At 37.2% G+C, this 12,062-nt stretch overlaps 1 long non-coding RNA gene across 2 annotated transcripts in view; it reads right to left on the bottom strand.

Moving 5' to 3' along the window:
* LOC122558873 overlaps positions 1 to 10,363 on the bottom strand; it is a 19,126-nt gene extending 8,763 nt beyond the window's left edge. Inside the window, exons 1-6 of one of the 2 annotated variants that reach the window (XR_006314259.1) lie at positions 10,268 to 10,363; positions 8,673 to 8,743; positions 5,976 to 6,050; positions 3,970 to 4,036; positions 3,698 to 3,783; positions 87 to 1,420 (exon numbers count right to left, since the gene is read on the bottom strand). This is a non-coding gene — a long non-coding RNA (uncharacterized LOC122558873). Of the gene's footprint in view, positions 1 to 86; positions 1,421 to 3,697; positions 3,784 to 3,969; positions 4,037 to 5,975; positions 6,051 to 8,672; positions 8,744 to 10,267 lie in introns of those variants that run through there. The other variant, XR_006314260.1, reaches the window with a different exon arrangement.
* Between the last annotated feature and the right edge of the window lie 1,699 nt (positions 10,364 to 12,062).

Raw genomic sequence — 12,062 nt, 5'->3', positions numbered from 1 at the left:
CAAAAGAGAACCGGAAATGACATCACCCACCTTAAGAAACCAAGATCTATAAATAGAGAGGCAGGACATACCACCAGCGCTTCACCAGAGACTCTCACTGATGTTACTAGTATGGTGACGAAACATCTGAAAACAAACCTTCAAACTCAGCAAGCTCACTTACATATTTAGCACTGCATTTGCTTTGGATGGAAAAATATGATAGAGAAAGTGGCCCAACCATGGTAACAAAGGAAATGAAGGAAAATATTAGATCCAAAGAGGACTCATAAAATAACTTGAAAAACTAGCAAGTCTGAAAACTGGGAGCAGTTTAGAATTTAGCAAAGATGTTGGTTATTAGGGGGAAAAGTGAAGCACTAAAGTAACTTGCAAGACACAGAAGTAGACTGCATAAGATTCTATAAATTAGGTTTAAAAAAAAAGTAGTCAAATGTCTTTAGTTAACAACAGTCTGGACCAGGGGAACTGATAATAGATAAGACGACAACAGAGCAGATCAACAAATACTTTGATTCTGTCTTTCCACAAGTGCTACAGAAGTAAGTGTCTCTGGAAAAAGGGGAATTAAATGATATTAAGATTAGTTTCTAAAATAGAGTGTCAGAGAAAATTAGTGGGACTGAAAACTGATAAATCTCCAGGGCCAGATAATCAACGCCCCAGGATACTAAATCAACTAGCCACAGAAATAGTGGATACACTGGTTGTCAACTTCTAAAAATTTTACAGACCCTGAAACAATCCCAACCGATCAGAGAATAGAAATACAAGGGAGAAGGAGAAAAACTATGAGTTACAGATGGGTTAGCACACATTGGTAGGAGGGAAAATGCTGGAAGGATGCAGCAACAGGACACTTAGAATACCAATGGCATTACTCAAAGTCAACATGGATATATGAAAAGGAAATTGTCTTTGACAAACCTATTGTAGCTTTTGAAGACCTAACAATTGGAACAGATAACCAAGCCAGTGGGTATGACATATTTGAATTTTCAGGAAGTTTCTAAAAAAGTCACCTGTTAGAACTTATTGTACAAAATCAAAACATGTGGGACTGATGATAATACATCAGCATTGATTGAAATTAGGTTGGCAGAGGATACAGAGTACGAATAAATGGGCCATGTTCTTAGTGAAAGGTAGAGACAAGTGGGGTACCAGAGGGATCGTGCTTGGGCCCCAGCTATTCACAATATATCAATAATTTTAATGAGGAAATAGAATGTAATATTTCCAAGTTTGCTGATGAAATACAATTAAGGGGAGTATGAGTGATGGGGAGTGCAGGGCCTTCATAAAACCACATTCACAGTATTACGTGCAGTTTTAGTTTCCTTACCCAAGAAAAGATATACTTTCCATAGAGAGAATGCAGCAAAGATTCACCAGACTGATTTCTGGGATGGTAGGTTCTCTGTATGAGGACAAATTAGTGAGAAGAAGTTACTAAAATCTATTTAAGAAAGAAATAGATAGATTCAAGGCATAAGGGTGAAAAAGGTATGGGGAAGAGAATGAGAGAGAATTAAGATTTAAGTATTAAGATAGAGAATCAGCCATAATCATGCTGAATTGCAGGATAGGCTCAAAAAGAACCACACTGCCTACATCTGCTCATATTTTCTATGCCATATATAAGAAATGCAAGAATCTCCACTTCCAAGGGCTGTATTTTAATTGAGGACGGATATTGATGGATTACTCAGTGTCCTTGGTAATGGAACAGAATTGCAATGAAGATGAGTCCAGATGGCATAATCTACATGAAGAGAAAAGTAAATAAATTTCACCTTCCTTTGTGAAACCGCCTATAGTAAACAAAAGTTTTTGAAGATTATACAATTCAGGAATAACTTCAAGATGGCAGCAGCATCAGGACAGTAAGTTCTCAGGTTCTGTGCCCTATGCTCTTGCTAACCTGACCAGCACATTGTTCTTTTTTTGTTTTATTTCTTCATTTCTCTTTTGTATCAAAGTTCACCTTTACTACCTCTCTGCAGCTGCAATGGAGAAAGTTGGTTGTGAGAGCCTGCTGCAATGGCAGTGTGGTGGATCCGGATGCCTGTTTCTTGTGGCCATAATGGCCTCATTGTCAGTGGATATGGCTTGTTCCTCCTAGTGCCAATACAGCGATTTCAGTGGGGGCAGCAAGGTGATTCAGGTTTATTCCTCATTTCCTCGAGGCCACGGCAGCAGTGACAGTGTATTGGCTTCAGCGACTTGGTCATTCCAATTTGTCCCTCCTTGCTATGGCGGCAACGCAGTGGCTTTAGTCTCGGCTTCAGCGATGGCAGCATGCTGGGTTGGGTCTTGAAATCCTCAGTGGTCTCAGTGGCAGCATCCCATAACCACTTCAGAACCCCAGGAGCCGTGAGTGAACGGAAGATGAACTCTGTCCCAACTTTGTCTCAATTCCTTCTGTTTATAATTTCTGTTTATAATTTCAAGATAATTAAATGGTGCCATATTGTGGCAACTTAGCCACATCTCACTGGATTTTCATAAATACAAGTGACGATAAATACATGTACTAATTGAAATCAACAAAGCCGAATAACTAACTAGAGTGACGACGGGTTCAAAAATCAAAGTTGAGGTTGAGAAAATTACAAGTCCAGAAGGGAAGTCCAATAGGGATTTTCCGCTCAAAAAGGTCAATGATCTTTGGAGTAAGTTGCCAGAGCTGCTGAAGTAGGCAATTTAATTGGGTTTAGCATAGTTAGGTATAACTCAGGAGAGGAGATATTGATGGGTATAGTGAGATGATGAATAAAATGGTCTTGATTAATTATAGTGGGACTGTTTCATTGAGGGAAATGGTCTCTGCTATTTCACAAGAAATCTTATGCACAAAATGACATGGGAGAGGAATTTCAAGAAGAAAGAGATGAAACATTCCAGCCCATTGAAGATGATCTAATGGAAGTCTAAAGAGTGTGGATGTCCTTTGCAGCTAAACTCAAGTTACACAGATAATATCGAAGTCCGATTTCATTAGGAAAGCACAGTTAATTATAGACACAAATTTCTTTCATCACTGAATACAAATTTGCCATTGAGTGAAGATAGCCTGTTTCAGCCGAGCCTGAGCCCCACATCTGCACTTCAAATGACTGTACTCTGATATATATATAAAATTGCAGGATTTGACAGCAGATGCTACGATCATTATTTCACTCACTGTTTCCTTTTAGGAAAGAATCTTGATTATTTTAAAAACAATGTTTATCGGGTCTTCCAGTGTGGCCCCTCAGAAATGAAATTCACAGAAACAAGATTTGAAGGAAGAAAAAAATAGGCTCTGTGTAAAACAGAGCTCAATACCTCTTCAACAAAACTACAGCACTCTCCATAACCAACAAAAAAAAAATCCCACAATAATACAAACACAGCTTGGAAATCTTTGAGACAGCTAATTAAGAGTGAACCAGCAATTAACTAAAATAAAACTTCTCTAATTTGTCCAAATAAAGCTGAAAACTAGGCGATTGGCAGCATACACATAATGACACTACTTAGCAAAAACTAGTATTAGAGCTTTTATAAATATTTAAAGGATAAACAAAACATTAGCATAACATACAGACAATTAAACCAGTTTAAAGATATCCTGATAAATACAAATTTGATCTTTTTTGATGTTGTAATAACACTTACTTCTAAGAAACGTTAACGGAACAGGTGTACTTACAGCCCACAGTGACAAACGAAGGAGAGAGATAAAGAGTGGAGTTCGATCCCAGCCAGAAATACAGTGCACTAACAAACCACTTTCTTCTATCCGAAGGAATGAATGAGGATTAGAACAGGGCATTGACATCAAAGATAAAATTTAGATAAGAAATTATAATTTAAATTCAAGCTTAAGGATGACATTGTAACACACTGCACCAGTCAGGAGACATGGTTTTTATTCTAGATCACATTAGTACTTTCAAACAAAATGTCAAAAGTTGGACTTACCATCTCGATTTATTGTATGAATAAGCAGCTTCAGGTAATTCTGGGTCTGTTGAACAAGATCCCAAGACTGTATAAAGAAGTAACATAAATAATGTTATCCTGACATTACTGGGAAGATAGATGTACAAGTTTTGGACTTTCAGGATACAGGCTTGGGGAAATTTTAGACTGATAATCCAGTGGTTAAAAGGCTAACTTGTACTTACGAAATGTCAGAAGTTAAGTTGTAGGAATGTACTCGTTAAAAATAGAAACCTTTAAAGCACGTATCTTTTGCCTAATGGAGGTAATGCTGCAATGCCTGTTTTCTGCCACTAGAGGAAGCTTCAATGCACTAGATGCTCTCTAGTAAAATAATCTGGTATTACATTGCTTTTCAAAAAAAAGAACAAAGCATTAAGAAGAATTTATTTCTTTGGATCCACAAATCAAGTTGGCACACTGATGATCAGAATTTAAAATTCTGGATTGCCCCTATACTTGACGAGTGAACAGCTATGGTCTTTCCTCCCATGCTGCACCTAAACAGTTTCACAGCACAATGGGTCTATTCAAGACTCTGGTCGTAATTAAAGAAATCCAAATTATCAAGTAAATTTTAATTATCCTTTTTCTCCCCCCTATTAGAGATGATCTTATATTGATGACAGGTTGAGAAAATTAGGCCGATAGTTTCTGGGGTTTAGAAGACTGAGAAGTGGATCTCATCAAATCATACATAATTCTAAAGGGGCAGGATAGAAAACACATTAAGATTGGTTCCTCTGGCTGGGGAACCTACAACATAAGGTCACAGATTCAGGATAAGGGGAGGATCATTTAGGACATTTAAGATGAAGATGGATTGCTTCAAAGGGTTGTGAATGTTTAGAATTATGTACCCCACAGAATTGTGGATGATCATTGAAAATAGACAAATCTTTCATCTATCAGGGAATCAAGGGATATGGGGAGCAGGTGGGAAAATACAGCTTAAGCTGAAGATCAACCATGTTGTATGAATGGCAGAATACAGTCAATGGCTATTTCTTATACAGAAAATAGCACAAATGAAGATAGTCTTGCCATTTTCTTTGGGCTACTGCACAATCCAGTATAGATGTATTCTACAGATACTCTGAATTGATTAGATTGTGGACCTATGATAATGTCTACCTGTGACATTAGTAAGTGAATCAGATTCAATACTAAAAACACCAGTCCTCTGGTTTCCATTCAGCAACTAAGTCACTGCATACTACAGTACAGCGCAGTTTAATGGACACTATAAATTAAGTGCGATGCACAGAAGTCATTTTCCTATGACAAGAAATAAATAACTGGCAATATAAAAGAGCAATTACGCAAAAAGACTTGTTTCCACTGAGAAGAACCTACTATTTTTCTACTGCCATCTAGCTTTACTGCCTGGGTTTTGGTCTCTCTGTGTTCAAAACTGATATGTGGAGACCAGGTTGCAAAACCGAATACTCAAGTATGAACAAGATGACTTAATCTGATGAATGATTTGTAATTGCATTTTTAATGTATGGTTATCATACGTATGTGGCAAACAATAAGAGAACTGTACTTTGAAGTTGGCAACAGTATTCTAATCTAAGGCCATTCTAAACCATCAATTTAAATGGCTAGTAGAAAGCTTATATTAATAAATAGGCTGTCAGGTGACATGAAAGTGTAGCAAGTAAAGGTAAAGTTGACAGCCTAGACTTCAAATTATAAGAAATCAGTGGAATGTGTAGGTTCACAAGAATATGAACAATGATAAATGATTGCAATTATGAAAAATTTGTTAAGCCTGTTAATTTAGAATCGAGTGTTCCTTTGTATCTAAATGACCATAATTGGATCCCATACTTAAAGACAGATCTGCTCAATAGGTAGGAATTTCCATGACCCTGAATAACTAGCTGCGTCAACGTCAATCATCGAAAATGAGATGAAAAATCTGGAAAAGTCAGTTTATGTTGAATACAGTATCCAGCATTCTTGAAACGCAGACTCACCTGATATTCCCTCCAGTCAATATTCAGATTTTCAGCCAGTGAAGGAGGTATATTCAACGGTGCATCGACAAAATCCTACAAGTACATTCATGGTCATCAGTCAAGTGCAGCAATACTCATTTTATACAATGTATGGAGAAAGCTGACGTGGAGAATAACAAAGAATAACTTCAGAAGTTATAATGATGGTCAATGCCACCATAGTGACATCTGGCACTGACACCTTCACTCAGTTAACAAGCTACAGACAATAACTATGCAAGCTTCTTTTTTCTAATACACTCAGATCTGGGAGAAAGACAAGGTACTCCGAATAGGCACGTAAAAAGAGGGCAAATCAAACAAGATAATGAATCATGACATTTTTGAATATTCTGATCAATATTACAAGGAACAAAAGGAAAAATTTAGATTTGATAGGTTAAGGGAAGGTAAAGCACCAGAGCCTAACTTGGTTGACCCTGGGAGGAAAATGCAGAGCTCAGAGAAAATAGATTTCTGGGCTCCATTAAGTGTGCTGACAATCTTGTGAATGTTCATACCATTTTTTGGCATTTTGGAATGAAATGTCATTTCTAAAATTGAAAATTCAGATAATTTGGGTACTTAGAGACCAGTTAATTTAGCAGCTATGGTTGGGAAAGTTTCTCTTTATTTAAAGGATGATATTACATGCATTGTTTAAGAAAAAAAAACTAAAACAGCCAGCTTTAAGTTGAAAAGGGTTGATCATCCTTGACAAACCTGTCAGAATTCAGAGAGGAGTTAACAAGCATGACAGATGGGAGGGGATTCAGGGGACATTGTGTACATGGGATGAAGTTTTGATAGGATACCACATAGATTACTAGAAAAGCTAAGACGTAAGAATGAAATCAGGGAAAGGATAAGTAGTAGAGTTAACATTTAGTTACGGGGACAAGAGAGAGTAAAAGTTAGAAACATTTTTTCCAGAGTAGGTGGAAAGGGCCCATAGGTTTCATTTTTCATCATTTTGTATATCTATAATTTGCATATGGGACTGGAAGAAATGGTATCAAAACTTTCATCAGAAATCAAACTACTAAGTGTAATAGTTTATTACTTAATGGAATCTACAAAGGAACAGGCAATGTAGAGATTATCAAAAAGGATGCACTTAAATCAATTGCCACCACTAGTGAAAAAGTATGCAGAAACTAGTGAGATTAAAAGCAAACAAGTCCCCAGAGTCTGATGGATGACATCCTATGGTCTTAAAGGAAGTGGCAGAAGAGATAATAGATGGTTATTAAAATATTGCAAAATTTCCTCAATTATGCAAAGGTTCCAATGGAGTGGGAAAATGCTGTTGTAATGGCCTTATCAAAAAAACAGAGACAAGCAGAAAGTGGAAAACAATAGACCAGTTTAACGCCTGTCATTGGGAATTGCTGAAATCCATGATAAAAGGAAATTGTAAAGGATATTTGAAAAGTCAAAATGCAATTCAGAGGCAGCATGGTTTTATAAAGGGAAAATTGTGTTTGACTATCTTGCTAGAGCTATTTAAACATGTAGCAAACAAATTGAATTATAGGGCTCTCCTAGACAAAGTTTAGCTTGACTTCCAGGTGGCATTTGATAAGATGCCACTCAAAAGGTTAATACACAAGCTAAGATTACATGATATCAAGGGAAACATATTAGTGTGGATAGACGACTGGCTAACCAACAGGAAACAGAGTCAAAATAAATGTTTTTTTTTTCTGGTTGGCAAGCTGTAACTAGCAGGGTGCCACAGGGTTCAGTCTTCAAGCCCTCACCATTTACAACCTATATTAATTACTTGGATGCCCAGATTTGCAGATGACAGTAAAATGGGTGGAAACGTAAGCTGCAAAAAAGGAACAAGAAATTCTATGTGCTGTACCAGCAAGTGCAAGCTTGGGTCCTCTTTTGTCCCAATATTAGGAACCCAAAGACTATGGGTAAATCCAGTGCCCATACCTTCAATTTCATACAAAGTATGCATTGTTACACAGTTTTAAGTTGTGATTTGGAGGTGCTAAAGTAGGATGGGACGTACAAAGTTAAAAAGCACGCAACACCAGGTTATAGTCCAACAGGTTTATTTGGAAACACTAGCTTACAGAGCATTGCTCTTTCATCAAGTGGTCTTAAGTTTAGAGTGATTCACAAGTAGGTTCAGTTCAACTATCAGAACTATGTATTTGAGTTGAGAATGAATTTTTGCCTAATTTTGCTTCTAAAGTATGTTAGGTATTTTTGCCACTAATCTGATGAATTAATTTGTTAAACTACATAGTGGATGTCTGACAAACAGACTTATGTTTCTACCTTTAGCTGGGTGAAATTATCAAAATTCATTTGTTCAACCTGGTGTAATCTACACACCCTTAGCTAGCTGCAAGTGTATGATTTTAGTTTACTATATAAAAACCTCAGTCAGTCACCTGCTCCTGGCTGAATACTACATGTTAAATGTGTAAGCGAATTATGCATTATACAATTCTAGCAATTGTATCTGGACACCTTTCCATTTCACAAACAAGTGCAATAATTTAAAAAAAAATCAGTGGTATCTATAATCTGCCGCACAAAACTCACACCTTAATCTGTAAACTGTTACAATTTATTTCTGGTCTCTTTTAGTTCTTGATGACAGGTTGCGAGTAACACCCATTTCTACTCATATCTCCATCAGCTGTAAATTACCTGGTTCCAGTTGAACACCAGCCCTTCAGCTGTGTAATCACGATCCTTGTAGTCCTTAAAAAATTCACAACCTACAGACAAAAGGTAGAAAAACAATGTAACTGCTGGTACAGCAATGCCTCCATTGCACACTGAACAATATTTACCCTTTGACTAACATTACAACTGTAATTTATTGACTGTAAAGGGCTGTGGGGATATCCTGAGATAGTGACTATGAATAGATAAAACAGCACTGGAACAGGCCCTTTGACCCACCATGTCTGCACTACTCATGATGCCATTCTAAACTAATCCCATCTGCTTGCACATGGCCTATATACTTTCATTCCCCAAAGATGAATGTGGTTGTGCGAATGCCTAAACATTGTTATTGTACCTGCTTCTAAGATCTCCCTGGCAACCTGTGCAAAAAAACATGCCTTACACATCACCTTTCCCCTTACACATTAAACCTATAGGACAAGTCATTCTTCACTTCCATCTTCACAGCCTAAATACAATTACATAAATGATAAATTGGAGAACTTATGGGTGAGCTCATTACTTTGTAAACAATTGAAATGTTAACTTTCAATGAAAATAAGGTTGGTCTTACATCACTTGGTATAAATGGAATTTCTTTTGCAGCCAAATACTGAATATCTATAGACAATCATTTCCTAATCGAATATTTGCTACCCATCTGGGAAATAGTCACACAGAATTTCCCACAAACATTGGTCACATCTTTTAAATTAAAAAGATTTTTTCAACAAAACACTGAAGTATTTCATTTTATCCACATCTACTAAGAAAGATGCAACTGTGATGCACAAGGCATCACTTCTTTGTCATATAGTTAACTCAAAATGGACATAGTTTAAGCCTAGAGAAATCAACGCAACAAAAAAAATGGAAAGTGATAGGAAAAAATTACAGAGTAGTTTAACAGACAGGACATTAAATATCAACATATGCTCACTTTTTCGTTTGGTAGTTTTGGTAGAATGGGTGGCACAGTGGTTAGCACTGCTGCCTCACAGTGCCAGAGACCCGGGTTCAATTCCCACCTCAAGCAACTGTCTGTGTGGAGTTTGCACATTCTCCCAGTGTTTGCGTGGGTTTCCTCCGGGTGCTCCGGTTTCCTCCCACAGTCCAAAAATGTGCAGGTTAGGTGAATTTGCCATGCTAAATTGCCGTAGTGTTAGGTGAAGGGGTAAATGTAGGGGAATGGGTCTGGGTGGATTGCTTTTCGGAGGGTCAGTGTGGACTTGCTGGGCCGAAGGGCCTGTTTCCACACTATAAAAGTTACCTAATTTCATTGTTGTCTTTATACAAGATAAAGCAAGACATTATTTATTTTAATTATTTAGAAAGTCTATTTTTTTAAAAAGGACCAATGATTTGATTAGAGGAACCCTCGATTATCCGGCATTCAATTATCCAAATATCGGATTATCTGACAGGATCGCAAGGTCTCGATGCTTGGCTAAACTATGTTATCCGACATTAGATTATCTGGAATTCGATTAACTGAACGAAATACACCCCGCCTATGTCCTTCGGATAATCGAGATTCCTCTGTATATCCAATGCTGCTGTGAAGTGTTTACCTGGGTATGGTATAGATAACAAAGTGAAATCTGCATATCTTTGAGCTTTGTCCACCTTCTCAGATGAGGTCACACTGAACAAGGGGAAGACAGACCATTATTTACAAAATTTTGTATTTTTATTGCATTTATATAATAAGCATAAAGAGATTCAATGAAAAAAAAGTGACCAAAACATTGGTTTTCCTTTGATAGTATCAAGCACTTCCAGGTAAAAGATAACTGGGTCCCACTGGTTACTGACAGACTGCATTGAAGTCAGTCTTAAATACAGCCAACTGCATTCCTGTTTTGCGCAGCAGATGCCATATGACTGCTAAGCATTATTCCTTTTCTACAAGCTCAGGACCATAATTCAATTCACTTGAGACCATTTTAGGCAGCTGACAGCAGTCAAAAGCCATCTTAACTATTCAAGTTGGGTTCAAATTCTGGCTGCAGAACGGTCAATGCCTCAATCTAATCATACCAACTCAGTAGAGATCTATTTCTACTGTTAAGAGTCTTTGCTGTTTCATAGTATCAAAGAGATACCTTTTAGACACATTTCATCAGTGAGTACAAAGGTCAAGAGCAGAATTTTCAAGTGAAAGGGAAAGAAACTGGGCGGAGAAAAGTTTGTTCTAAAAGTTGTGTAAGCCATGGTGAAGTGGAAGGTTAATTTGCTAGTGAGGGAAATAAAACTGAAGGAAACTATACACTTGTTGCACAAAGTGCAATATTCATTACAAGTTAACTTAGCCAAGGCTTCAAAACATTACTAAAAATAATTCACTGCATTTTCTTTTAAAAGAAAAGTTAGTTTCACTTCCCTTTTAAAACCCCAACCACAAATGCACCTAATGTTTCACAGATGAATACTGTACAGTTGGCAAAGAGTAGCTCAAATTTATGTTCAAAAACATTTGTTTAATTTAAAATCCCTCCAGCAGCACAGACTTCCTGAAGGCATCACTGATACAAGATGAATGTTAAGACTAGAGAAAAGAACAGGGACACGCTCCAGTGCAAATTTTGGTTTCCCAACTCGATTGAACAAATCTGCGCTGAATTAATGTATTTGAACTATATTACCTAACAATACTTCTGACTTGGAGGGTCTACAACTTTCTCTGCATGAAGTACTGTTGCATTTCAACAATTATGTTTTTAGGTAATTGATACATTAATTTGAAGAGGGAACAGGACATCAGATTTAAAATAATGTTGGAAAAGGATAGACCAGATCTAAAAGTTGAAGTTCTAAATTGGAGAAAGGTCAATTTTGACGGTATTAGGCAAGGATTTTCAAAGGCTGATTAGGGGCAGATGTTCACAGGTAAAAGGATGGCTGGAAAATGGGAAGTCTTCAGAAATTAGATAACGAGAATCTAGAGCAAGTATATTCCTGTTAGGGTGAAAGGAAAGGCTGGTAGGTATAGGAATGCTGGATGGCTAAAGAAATTGAGGGTTTGGTTAAGAGAAAGAAGGAAGTATATGTCAAGTATAGACAGGAAGGATCGAGTGAGTCCTTAAGAGTATAAAGGAAGTAAGAGTATACTTAAGAGGGAAATCAGAAGGGCAAAAATGGGACAAGAGATAGCATTGGCAAATAGAATTAAGGAGAATAAATCCAAAGAGTTTTTACAAATACATTAAGGACAAGAGGGCAACTAGGGACAGAATAGGGCCCCTCAAAGATCAGCAAGGCGGCCTTTGTGTGGAGGGAAATCAGAAGGGCAAAAATGGGACAAGAGATAGCATTGGCAAATAGAATTAAGGAGAATAGTGCCCCTCAAAGATCAGCAAGGCGGCC

This window comes from Chiloscyllium plagiosum, chromosome 18 (genome assembly GCF_004010195.1).
Source record: "Chiloscyllium plagiosum isolate BGI_BamShark_2017 chromosome 18, ASM401019v2, whole genome shotgun sequence".
NCBI lineage: Eukaryota > Metazoa > Chordata > Chondrichthyes > Orectolobiformes > Hemiscylliidae > Chiloscyllium > Chiloscyllium plagiosum.
The sequence above is the reverse complement of the archived record's forward strand: the minus strand, read 5'-3'. Positions and strand labels throughout refer to the sequence as shown.